Raw genomic sequence first — 12,580 nt, 5'->3', positions numbered from 1 at the left:
ATGATTACCTACTATTACTAACCACATTTTATTGTGACTCTTATTTTTGTTGACGATGTACCAGTCCTGGGTCAGTAGACTTAGAAACAGACTGGAGAATGCAGCCGTGACATCAGCTCACCTTAGATTATTCCCATTCTCCGAGCCCAGAGGAAAGCATAGACAGGCCAATGGGTATAGTGCTCCAAGGCCCTTGACTGTTCTGACTCTCTGTGTTTGGAGTAGGCCATGGGAGTTTGCGCATTAGAGTCTGATGTGTGCTAACAAGATGGAGCTACTGAGCCTACCACCTAGGGAGAGACTTTATATGGCAGGTGGCACCCTTCTGAGGCCCCTGCCTTTACTTACCCGTGGCAGTCAGGTGATTAAAGTAGGTGACTCTAAGTGACTTTCTAGTGTTTGAATAGGAAATGTGTTTCTTCTCCTCAGGTTTTTTTTTCCCCCTTTTCTCCCTGAAGCAAAACATCTATTTTAGTAAAGTTTATTCTTTTCTAAGGTTAGGCTATGAGGTTGACAACAATTAGTCAAGTGAAATATTTAGCTAGTATCTCCTGTTTATTAACACAGCTCCAAAACCCAGGGTTCTTCAAGACAAGTAAAGAAAGGTTTCTGTCCTGGAGGTGCAAACAAGCTTCACCCAGGAGGAAACAGTCCCACAGTGAGTCAGGCCGGGTAAGCATGGCTGCCTGACTGACCATGGAGAGAACTGGGGACTGACAGTGTCTTCCAGGATCAGCAGGCTAGTATCCAGATGGTTAGGCGGGAACAGCATTTTTCAGAGACCTTTGTTGAAAACTGAGAAGTGGGGTGCCTGATACAAAGAGCTTCTGGGGCTGGAAAGATGGTTCTGTTCAGTAATTAACATAAAAAACCAAAAAAACCAAAAACCAAACCAAAACAAAACATAAACCACTCAGGGTTTTCAGAAGACCTGAATTAGGTTCCCAGCACCCACACTCTCAAGTGGGTAACTACCTGCCTGCCATCCCAACTCCAGGTGATGTGATGCCCTCTTCTAGCTTCTGGGGACACCTGCATTCATGCACACATGTTTTTCCCCAACAAACAAAAAAGTACAGCTATAGTTCTCTTTAATGGTTGTTTTTAAAGAGATAGTACATAGATCGGCTTGCACTGTGGGTTTATCAGCCACTGAAGTTGATTCCACAATGTACCTGTGACTTCATTGGTCTGCACAGGCTGGGAAGTCCCAGGGATGTTCAAATATGGCACAGCTCTGATTTCTCCACATGTCTCCCCATGTGAGGTAGCGTTGCATAGATACGGCCCTTCCCTTTGCAGTAGTTCTCTTTGAGGAGGTTTTGTAATTCCTTGGATGGGATTTTTAAGAATCTATTATATTAGGAAGTCCCAAATCTCTAATTTCCTTCTAATGAGGTCTGCTAATTTGATGACAGCAATATGAAATCTAAATACCGCCCTCCTTTGGTCTGTAGGGTGCTTCATAATGAGATGCATCCGGAGGGGGTGCAGAGAGTTGCCAGACACATTAAAGAAGCCAGTGTCCCTGACTAAGGAAGGCCTTATTAATGATGTTAGTCCCAGAGGAAGAGACACATAGAAAATCTTCACAAAGCAAGAAATGGTGACAGTGAAATCAAAGAACCCAGATGGCCTATAAACAGGCTAATTATGTGGAAGGCCCAGAAGCAAGTCTTAGGTTCCATCCCAGCTGCCTTTGGAGTCTGCCAGGTAGCCAGATGCTGACAGGCCCTTGCCTTCCACAAGTCATCAGCAAGATGGGAGTGTGCATTAAAGAATGTGCTAGCCCCTCAGCATAGTTCTTTCTGCAACAACAGCAACAATATCAACAATTCGGATATTTATGGGTGAAATTTTAGAAGATTTTAAACTGTCCCAGTGCAGAATCATTATGCAGTTTTGTAGCTAGAAAAAGGCAATTACAGGGCACTGAATCTATATGCTTGTCCATAAAGATAGTGTCAGAATGAATAAAGAAAATATTAGCATATTGTTGTTGTTGTTTCTGTGCTCTTTGTGCTGATTCCTGTGTGTGTGTGTGTGTGTGTGTGTGTGTGTGTGTGTGTGTGTACATAAATGAGAGTGAATATGGAGGCCAGAAGAACATTTCTCATCATGTTTCTTAGCAGCTTCTTGTGTTTTTGCTAAGACTGAGGTCTTAGTTTCGCTCCTAGCTGCTGCAACAAAATATCCTGGCAAAAAAAGACTTAAGGGAGAAAGGGCTTATTTGAACTCAAAATTCCAGGTTTTCAAAATCTAGCACAGGACAGAAGCTGTAGGTGGCAAGAACTTAAAGCAGATGGCTACATCCACCATGAAGAATGGGGAAAGAATGAATGCATGCATGTGTTCTCGGTGCTCAACTTGCTTTCTTCACTCATATCTAGGGAATGGTGCTGCCCACTGTGTGCTGGACCTCACACAGCAATTAATGTAATCAAGATAATCTCCAACAGACATGCCCATAGTCATCCCAATCTAGACAATCACCCACTGAGACTTTCTTTCCAAGTGAGTCTAAATTGTGTCAAAATGACAACACTAATCATCACAAAAGGGACTATGAACAGACCTTTTTATAAAGGAGATATAAAAATAGATATGTTTTACTAAAGATCCTAAGATATTAGGGAAGCACAAATCAAAACTGCAATGAGGCCATCACACAGATGTCTATAATCTAGAGGACAGATAACAGCAAGTGTTGGCAAATTTTGAGGAGCCCTTTATGCACTGTTGGTGATGGCATGGAATGCTATTGTTTGGGAGACAGCCTAGTGTTTTTTTGTTTTTACAAGATTACACATTGAGTTATCATATGTCTCAGTAAGTGGACTCATAGGTGTCATACATACTCAAGAAATTAAAAAATGCATCTACTACAGAACTTGTATTTTGAATATTCATAGCAGCTTCATGCATGCTAGTCAAAATGTGAAACCAATTCAATGTCCATGAACCTGCAAATGAGCAAATCATTGACATTGTATCCACATAGTGGAATATTATTATTCACCCCCAAAGGCAAGCAACATTGATATCTTCTCCTACATGAAGGAAGCCTTGAAGCCACTATGCAGAATGAAAGTGATCACTCCCAAAAGGGTGCATATTGCGTGTTTCTATTTATACAGACTGTCCAGAAATAGATTAATCTATAAGAGACACAAAGTGGATTGGCATTGGCATGAAGTTGGAGTTAAGCCAGATGGGGAGTGACTGCTCATAGGACATGGATGGTGAGTTCAGTACAGTGTTGGCTCTCTAGCTGTGAATGAATTCAGACTACTAACTCATGTACTGGAATTGCTGTTGTGTGATTTATAGCTCTATAAAGCTATTATAAAATAATTTATTGTGCATCAATATCACTATTGCCAAGGATTACACCTTGTTGTGGACATATAAAAATGGAACCCTGAATATAAATAGTCAGATGCATAGGAAGTAAAGATATGGCCAAGAAGGAATGATTAATTCTTACTGTTGGGGATGTCCCCAGAAAAGAAACCCAGCCACTGGTGGCAGTTTGTGAAGAAAGGCAAGGAACTCTCTCCCAGCATAAGATGAAATCCAATTCAAAATAAGAAAACAGTTCATGGTTGTAGCTGTTTTCTGTATTAAATTTTGCTATAATATTGATGTTTAAGATCCTAGACACTTCTGCCAGAGCCTGACAAATACAGAAGAGGAAGCTCGCAGCCAACCACTGGACTGAGCTTGGGAGTCCCGAGGAAGGAGTTGGAGAAGGGACTAAAGGAGCTAAGGGGGTTTACAGTCCCATGGAGGGAGCAACAGTGTCAACAGACCAGACACCCCCCCCTCCGAGCTCCCGGGGACTGGACCACCAATCAAAGAATACACATGGAGGGACCCATGGCGCTGGCCACATATGTGCCAGAGGATGGCCTTGTTAAATAAACATCAGTGGGAGAAGAGACCCTCAGGCCTGAGGGTGTTCAATGCCCCAGTGTAGGGGACTGCCATGGTGAGAGGATGGGAATGGGTGGGTGGGGGAGTACCCTCAGAAGCAGGGGGAGGGGGAATAGGATAGGGGGTTTCTGAAGGGCAGACCTAGAAAGGGGAAAACATTTGAAATGTAAATTAAGAAAATACCCAAGGGGGGGGGGACTCAGAGGCTGTTTCACTTGGGGATCCATCCCATATAAGTCACCAAAGGCAGACACTATTGTGGATGCCAAGAAGTGCTTGCTGGCAGGAGCCTGATATAGCTGTCTTCTAAGAGGCTGTGCCAGAACCTGACAAATACAGAGGTGGATGCTCCTAGCAAAGCATTGGAATGAGCATGGGGTCCCCAATGGAGAAGTTCAGAAAGGACTGAAGGAGCTAAAGGAGTTTGCAACCCCATAGGAAGAACAACAATATCAACCAACCAGAGCTCCCAGGGTCTAAACCACCAACCAAGGTGTACACATGGAGGGACCCATGGCTCCAGCCACATATGTAGCAGAGGATGGCCTTTTAGAGAATCAATGGGAGAAAAAGCCCTTGGTCCTGGGAAGGCTCGATGCTCCAGTGTAAGGGAATGCCAGGGTGGGGAAGCAGGAGGGGGTGGGTGGGTGGGTGGGGGGTACACACTCATAGAAGCAGAGGGAGGGGGCATGGGATGGGGAGATGGGATAGGGGAAACCTGGGTAAGGGGATAACATTTGAAATGTAAATAAAGAAAATATGCAATTAAAAAAAAAACTAGGATCCAATGAGAGGCATTAGTGGGCTGAATGTGGCCTTGGAAGAAGCAGAGAAACCTTGGTCCCCTTTTTGTCATCCTTTTGCTTTTAGACTATGAAAGCTTTTATTTTCACCCCTGCCCCCCACTCTGGACTGCTGCCTCTTCACAAAGCAGGGGAAGCAGGGGTGGGGTGGGACACACACACACACACACACACACACACTCACACACACTCACACACACTCACACACACTCACACACACTCACACACACTCACACACACTTACACACACTCACACACACTATGGATTAAATGCTCCAAATTGTGAACCAAATTAAATTTTTTCTCTTAAAAAAAATAAAAAAGAACTCTGTTGCAAGAAGAGAGAGAGAGAGAGAGAGAGAGAGAGAGAGAGAGAGAGAGAGAGAGAGAGAGATGGAAAAAAGGAAGGAAGGAAGGAAGGAAGGAAGGAAGGAAGGAAGGAAGGAAGGAAGGAAGGAAGGAAGGAAGGAAGAGGGTGATAAACAATTTATTAAGCAATTGATTCAGTAATGGTGAGTAGTCCCAATGGTACTAATTTAGATTTTTAAAAAAAGGTGGAGAGTCTACCTGGAAGTAAACATAGTGTACATTTATAATATCTGTGTGTGTGTGGGGGGGGGGCAGCAGATGTATGTATGCATGCAGGTACCTATATGTGCAGGTCAGGGATATGTTCCTAACTCTGGGCCTGTGTGTAACACTCTTTCCTGTATTTCACTCCATGAAATCTCCTTTTATATATATATATATATTTAGAGACAAGGGATATGAAGACAAGAAGCAAAGTGCCTTTCCCAAAGTCCACATCTGCAAACTGGCTGAGATAGGACTCAGTGCTTAGACATATGTCAGTAGTGCCTAAACTATTAACCAGCCCTCAATTTTGAAACTATTACTTCAAGCTGGCACCTCCCATGATTTCTTGCGCAAAGATCAGCCTGCAGGAGGTCCTCAGGAAAAGGCCATTGAGGGGTTAAATTCTAGCCTTCTTCTCTGTCCAGCATACTAACCCCATGTAAGAAAGCCTGACATGTGTCTGGTGTAGGCAAAGCCACTGCCTATATCAGAGATATTGGGAATGGATGCTTGTCCCTTGCTGAAGAGAGTTCCTTTCTCCCAGCAAGCAAGTCTTACCACACAGCAACACCATACAGCCTAGCTAGTAGTCAGGGACATTGAACTTCATGTTATAACAATATCATCAACACAGTACTAAGCATTACCCATGTGCAGGAATTGTGCTAAGAACTTTACACACACTGTCTCCTTTATTCTGCACAAAAAAAATGCAAGCCAATTCGCACTAGAGAGTCATGTGTTGCTTACCAGGGGGACTGCATTGCTTCTGGTATTAGCTTTATCTCTCACAGAAGTGTGGAGTATGTGATGTGCTTCTTATCTCTCGGTATATCAGTTTCATCATCTCCAAATTAGTGATAGGGACAGTGCCTACTTCACAGGATGGTTGGGCTTGCTAAAGGCATATTTGGACATGAAGTACTTGGCATGTAGTTGGCATGTGGCAAGAGAGCACTTTTCACGAGGAAATACAAGAGGCAGAGCTAGGGTTCAAACACAGTGTTTGACTTGAGAGTTTGTATTTTGAAGCAGTAAACTAAATTTATTTCTGTAAATAGCAATTCTCATGGTAATGGTATATACACTTTTAGAAGCATCCTTTGTATCCTGTGGATGGGTATCAGTAGATCTTTATAATATCATACTCAATACTTTATTAGAATTACACAATAATTACACAATGAATTCCTGTTATTATATCATTTCTTTGCATAGTAATTGATAACTGCTAGGTTCTTTTTTTTAATTAGGTATTTTCCTCATTTATATTTCCAATGCTATCCCAAAAGTCCCCCATACCCTCCCCATCCCCCTACCCACCCATTCCCATTTTTTGGCCCTGGCGTTCCCCTGTACTGGGGCATATAAAGTTTGCAAGTCCAATGGGCCTCTCTTTCCAGTGATGGCCAACTAGGCCATCTTTTGATACATATGCAGCTAGAGTCAAGAGCTCCGGGGTACTGGTTAGTTCATAATGTTGTTCCACCTATAGGGTTGCAGATCCCTTTAGCTCCTTGGGTACTTTCTCTAGCTCCTCCATTGGGGGCCCTGTGATCCATCCAATAGCTGACTGTGAGCATCCACTTCTGTGTTTGCTAGGCCCTGGCATAGTCTCACAAGAGACAGCTATATCAGGGTCATATCCGCACAATCTTGCTAGTGTATGCAATGGTGTCAGCGTTTGGAGGCTGATTATGGGATGGATCCTTGGATATGGCAGTCTCTAGATGGTTCATCCTTTTGTCTCAGCTCCAAACTTTGTCTCTGTAACTCCTTCCATGGGTGTTTTGTTCCCAATTCTAAGAAGGGGCAAAGTGTTCACACTTTGGTCTTCGTTCTTCTTGAGTTTCATGTGTTTTGCAAATTGTAAATTAACTGCTAGGTTCTTAATAAATATATATTTTCATCCTTAACTCTCTTGATAAACAGTTTTGGAATATTTCCCTACTTGCTACCTTAGTCAATGCTGCCTTATCAGTTCAGAAATTCAGAATATCTTGTTTGAGATTATATAACAGTATCTGAAGTAGGCTTTTTACTGTCATATTCTTCCTTATACTGCCACATGGGATCATCTTAGTGAGCCGGTTCTGTGTGAACAAATTTGTGTAGTTTGCCACCTGATAAGATTGATACAAAAGTTAAATCTACTCCAGGCATTTCAACAACTCTGTGATAATGTGAGAAGCCTTCCCATCTGAGAAATTTTAATAAATTATCACTTGGAGAATGTGGAATTGGCTCTAATATTGGAAGTATGGGGAGGAAGAATATTGATTTGTGACCATCTAGTGGCTTACTTGTGTCCAAGCTTAAAAGATCTATGTTGTGGAAGTAGAGAGTTAGAACTGTGACCCATAGGAGTTCAGAAAGTTTTGGAGGAGAGAACAGAAGGCTACCTAAAGGGTCCAGGAGGAGCCGACTCCAGGGCTCTGGAACACAGTAGGATAAACATACTCCACACAAAAAAGCATGCTCTATTAGCAACTGCAAAGTTTTCAACATGAAGAAATTGTTTTTAAAGAGATGAAAAAGGCAAAGCTCCTCAGGTGATCAGATCATATGCATGTCTTTAGTTGTCACACTGCACTCCATAAGTACATGTAATGGCTACATGTCAATAAGACACTTCTTAGAGTGAGTGGTTGACTTTATAGGAATATCCAAAATACAGTTTTCTTTACTATTGACCTATCAAATAAATCTTGTTAAAATGTCTACTGTCTGACAAGTTCCTTGTGCCCATGAAGATCTTCTTTAAGGAAAGGTGACATAGTCCATTCAGGCCAGTATAATTAAACACTGTATGCTGGGAAACACCAGCCAGTGTTCTCACGGTTTGGGAGACTGGAAGGCTGAGATCAAGGTGCTTGCAGATCCAGGAAGGGCCTGTATCTTGATTCATACACTTTGTTCACTTGTTATGTCTGACTTAGTGATGGGGAAAATTAGCTCCCCCAAGTCCTTTAAAATAAGGACTCTAATCCCATTAGAATAAGTTAGGATCACACATGGCCTCTGGCAATAGCACCTTCTCAGTATCATTGCCATGGTGGGAGGGTAGAATTTCTACATAGGAATTTTGAGAGGAGAGAAACATTCCAAAGCTAGAGGTGAGTCTTTTCTCAAACCTGAAATGCCCTGTCATCTGTTCATTACAACATATGATTCTGAAGTTAACAAACTTCCTTTGCTAAATAAATAAACATCTTACAATTCATAACCATTAAGAGAACTTCATTTCTTGTCTCAGCATGAAAGTTACATGCTAAGTTTTACTAGCAGCTCAATTACATAATCTGGCTAGGGACCAGTCAAATTTAGAATTAAATTTCTATCTGCTTCAGGTTTTTTTGTTTGTTTGTTTTATGTTGTTTTTACTTTCAGATTTGTATGCTCACCAGTAGAGTTGCGTCTAAATCAAGATTTAGATTCTGAAATCATATGATGACCAGAGAAGTACAGACAAAGCAGAATATGTCAAATTCCTATTACTTATTAATTTTACTGACAGCTATTTATTCAATAAATGTATATATCTAAATGCCAAAAGATGCATGCATGAATACTTATGACACAATTACTTATAATAGAAAAATCACAGTAACCCACATTTCTTTCCGCAGTAAGAAAAACACAAAATTATGCCATATTCATGAAATACGGTATTGCATATTATTGAAACTGTCCCAACAAATGTCATATTCATGGATCCAAACAAATCTTCCAAGGATGCTATTGACTAAAAAGAAGCAGGTCAACAATGTAGAACACCATTTGGTAAGCATCTATAAGGTATGCACATTCAAAAAGAGCTACCAAGAGAGTACATCTTAGAGGCTACTGTTTGACTTTACTTTTCTGATTTTGTTTTCTCTTATGTCTGTGATACTCTTCTATTTATTGTAAGCACATGGATGCTACTGTATAATTCTAAGATCATGTTTCATAACAGTTTCATAAAATACAGAAACAAAAAGGAGCTTAAAAATAATCTCTTTACTTCCCAGATAAAGACCTGAGATAGGACAGTGAGAACAGAAGTAAACACGGGCACTTATTTCAAAGCAGAGTCAACAGGGATCAGCAAAAGAATGAAGGGAATCAGGTAAGAATGAAGGGGTATAGATTGTAATTAATATTTTTTGGTCCATCTATCATAAATCATGCCAAATTTGTTTGTGGCATGCCTCCAGAAGGTGCATTTTTTTTTAATTATTGCTGTGACAAATAACTGAGACAAGCCATAAAAAAATCAGGGATGTTAATTTTGGCTCATAGCTTTAGGCCACGGTCATTTGGCTCCATTGCTTTGAACCTAAGGTGAGGCAGAGCATCATGGTATTGGGTCATGTCAAAGAAGACTCCAGAGACCAGGGAGACATGAGACACAGAGAGGACAGCGACAAAATATGCCTTCAAAAGGCATTTCCCAAGTAACCCACCTCCTCCAAATATTTGCCACTTTCTAAGTCTCCATCTGTCCCAATAATGGCATCAAATTATCTCTTTCAACGTGAAAATGCCCCAATGAAGCCAAAGGTCCCATGAGCAAATGACCTTCAAAACTGAAGCCTTTAGCACATTTGCAGGACACTGCAGAATCAAACCATTACAGGAGGGCACTTATACCTAGTAGGATGTTTGAATTTTCTGTTGCTGCTATAGCAAAATTTCTCAGACTGAGTGACATAAAGCAATATGAAAACAATATCACACATCTAGAGGGCATAGCCTGACATGGATCTTGCTGAAAGAAGCTCAAGCTATGGCAGGATGATGTTCCTCTCGAGAGGTCCCAGGAGAAAAATTCATTTCTTGGATGTTCTCAGTTCAAAGCTATGCAGTCTTTATGGAGGAACTCATTCCATTTCCCAGCCCAACCTCACATCTGAGTCTACCCCTTCTCACCCCTTCTGATGTTCTCTTTTCACTTAGGAGGACTCCAGTGATGACACTCAGCCCATCTAGATGATCGAGGACAACATACCTGGTTATTGAGCTCCACTGAGCAGCAACTTGAGCTCAGTCTGTGTATTCAGTTGCCCTTTGCAATGCATCGACGTATTAGTTTCTGGAAATTAAGATAGTTTTGAAGAAGGTAATCATCCTAGTTTTCTTTCTGTTACTGTGATAAAGATCATGACTAAAAGCAACTTAGACAAGAAAGGATTTAGTTCATCTTATCCTTCCAGGTCACCATCCTTTACTGAGGGAAGTCAAGGCAAGGATCTGAAGGTAGGGGCATGGAGGAGAATACATGGAGGAATGCTCTACCTGGCTCTTTCTTTGGCTATTTCCTGTCTAGCTTTGAGATAGCCCAACATCACTTGCCTAAGAACAGTTCTACCCACTGTAGGCCAGGCCCTCACACATCAATCATTAAGACAATTTTTCATAGACACAGTTGTGGGCAAATTTGATGGAGGTAATTCAAGTGAACTTTCCTCTTCCTTGGTGTCTCTAGGTTGTATCAAGTTGATGATAAAAAACTAACAAGGATAGTACTGTTCTAGCTGTTATCATACAGGACAGTAGAAAGTTGTGATTTAGTAAAAAATTCAGTGAACTCTACCTCAGAGCTCTTAGCTTTTCCCTTTTCCCCTTTACCTAAACCAGTTTGAGGTGGGATTTTTGTCCCTTGAAATCAAAGTATTCTGACCTCCAAGTAGTAGAGGAAATGAAAAGATATGGAGGCACAAGAAGGCAGAGTTTTCTGCCAATGTGATTGTGAACCCTAGAAACTGTTGTAATCTGTGTCCCATTGCATTGACAAATCGCTGACCCAACACAACTTGAAGAGTTTATTTCAGTTTACAGGTTATATTTAATTCGTGAGAGCAGTCTGAACAGGAGCTCAGGGTAGAAACCTGAAGGCAGGAATTAAAGCTGAGACCAAAGAGGAGTGCTCCTTACTGGCTTGATTAGATATTTTCTCATACAGCCCAGGTGTACCTGCTAAGGAATGGTACTGCCCACAGTGGGCTGGGCCCTCCCATATCAACTGGCAAAAAGAAAATGCCCAATTGCCATGCCTATTGGCTGATATAATGGAAGTAATTCCTCAATTGAGGTTTCCTCTTCCAAGGTTTCTCAAGTTGACAACTATATCTAACTATGAGAGAAATGATGTTACATGTGCAAGAATGAGAGAAACTGAAAACTAAAGAACAGAGTTGGCTTGAGACATATTTACTTTGGAGATTGATTTCAATATCCATGGTCAATAAATACTGCATGAATTAAGTTTAAAGTTTGGTGAAGTGGAGATGCCAAAATGCTTTGTAACATTTAAATGTTTTTTTTTTTTAATCTTTATCATTGATAGCTCACTACTGGTGTTTTGGTTAAGAAGGTTGTTTTACTACTATATTACTATTTTTACCAGAGATGAACCTAAATTACTACATTCTTGTCTTTAACAAACATAGGTCTTATTTGAAAAGTTACCTAAGCTTTATGATACAAGAGAAGACATTTTCATTGGGCATGTTTGTTGGGCAGACTCTGGATTGTAATGTAATTAATCATTTGTGTTTCTAATCACAAACAAAAATAAACTATCATTCATATTTTTAATCAACCTCATATATTGGTCATCATGGTTTGGTTCTTAAGTGTCCTTCAAGGCATTTGACCTAATAACTTGGTTACCAACTATGTAATCTATTGATAGGAGGCAGAGACTGAGATATGGGGCCTAGTGGGAGGAAGAAAAGCTAGAGAAAGAATCCAAGGAGCTAAAGAGATCTGCAACCTTGTAGGTGCAACAACATTATGAACTAACCAGTATCCTGGAGCTCTTGACTCTAGCTGCATATGTATCAAAAGATGGCCTAGTCAGCCATCACTGGAAAGAGAGGCCCATTGGACACGCAAACTTTATATGCCCCAGTACAGGGGAACGCCAGGGCCAAAAAATGGGAATGGGTGGGTAGGGAAGTGGGTGGGGGGGAGGGAATGGGGCACTTTTGGGATAGCATTCTAAATGTAATTGAGGAAAATACGTAATAATAAAAAATATTTAAAAATAAAATAAAAAGAGAGATATTGGATTTGTGCGCGCGTTCTCTCTCTCTCCCTTTCTCTCTCCTAGCAGTCACAATGTGAAATGTAAACAGACAAACAGACATACCATCTCCTTTTACCATGACATCCTTATGCCATCAGAGGCCCAACATTGATGGGTACAAAGAGCCATGAAGTAAAATCTTTGATACCAAAAGCAAAAGTAAGTCCTTCATCCCTTTATGCCATTCATG

At 41.0% G+C, this 12,580-nt stretch overlaps 1 long non-coding RNA gene across 3 annotated transcripts; it reads left to right on the top strand.

Moving 5' to 3' along the window:
- Window positions 1-8,948: 8,948 nt before the first annotated feature.
- Window positions 8,949-11,879, top strand: Gm32577. 3 transcript variants are annotated; one of them, XR_867581.2, is made up of 4 exons: window positions 8,949-9,098; window positions 9,329-9,426; window positions 10,257-10,419; window positions 10,514-11,879. It is a non-coding gene; the product is annotated as a predicted gene, 32577 (long non-coding RNA). The 3 variants fall into 3 exon arrangements; XR_375990.4 differs by having other exon boundaries at window positions 10,257-11,879; XR_867580.2 differs by having other exon boundaries at window positions 9,089-9,113; window positions 10,257-11,879.
- Window positions 11,880-12,580: the final 701 nt, after the last annotated feature.

This window comes from Mus musculus, chromosome 3 (assembly GCF_000001635.26).
Source record: "Mus musculus strain C57BL/6J chromosome 3, GRCm38.p6 C57BL/6J".
In the NCBI taxonomy this organism is placed as follows: domain Eukaryota; kingdom Metazoa; phylum Chordata; class Mammalia; order Rodentia; family Muridae; genus Mus; species Mus musculus.
This window is presented reverse-complemented; position numbering and strand designations above follow the sequence as displayed.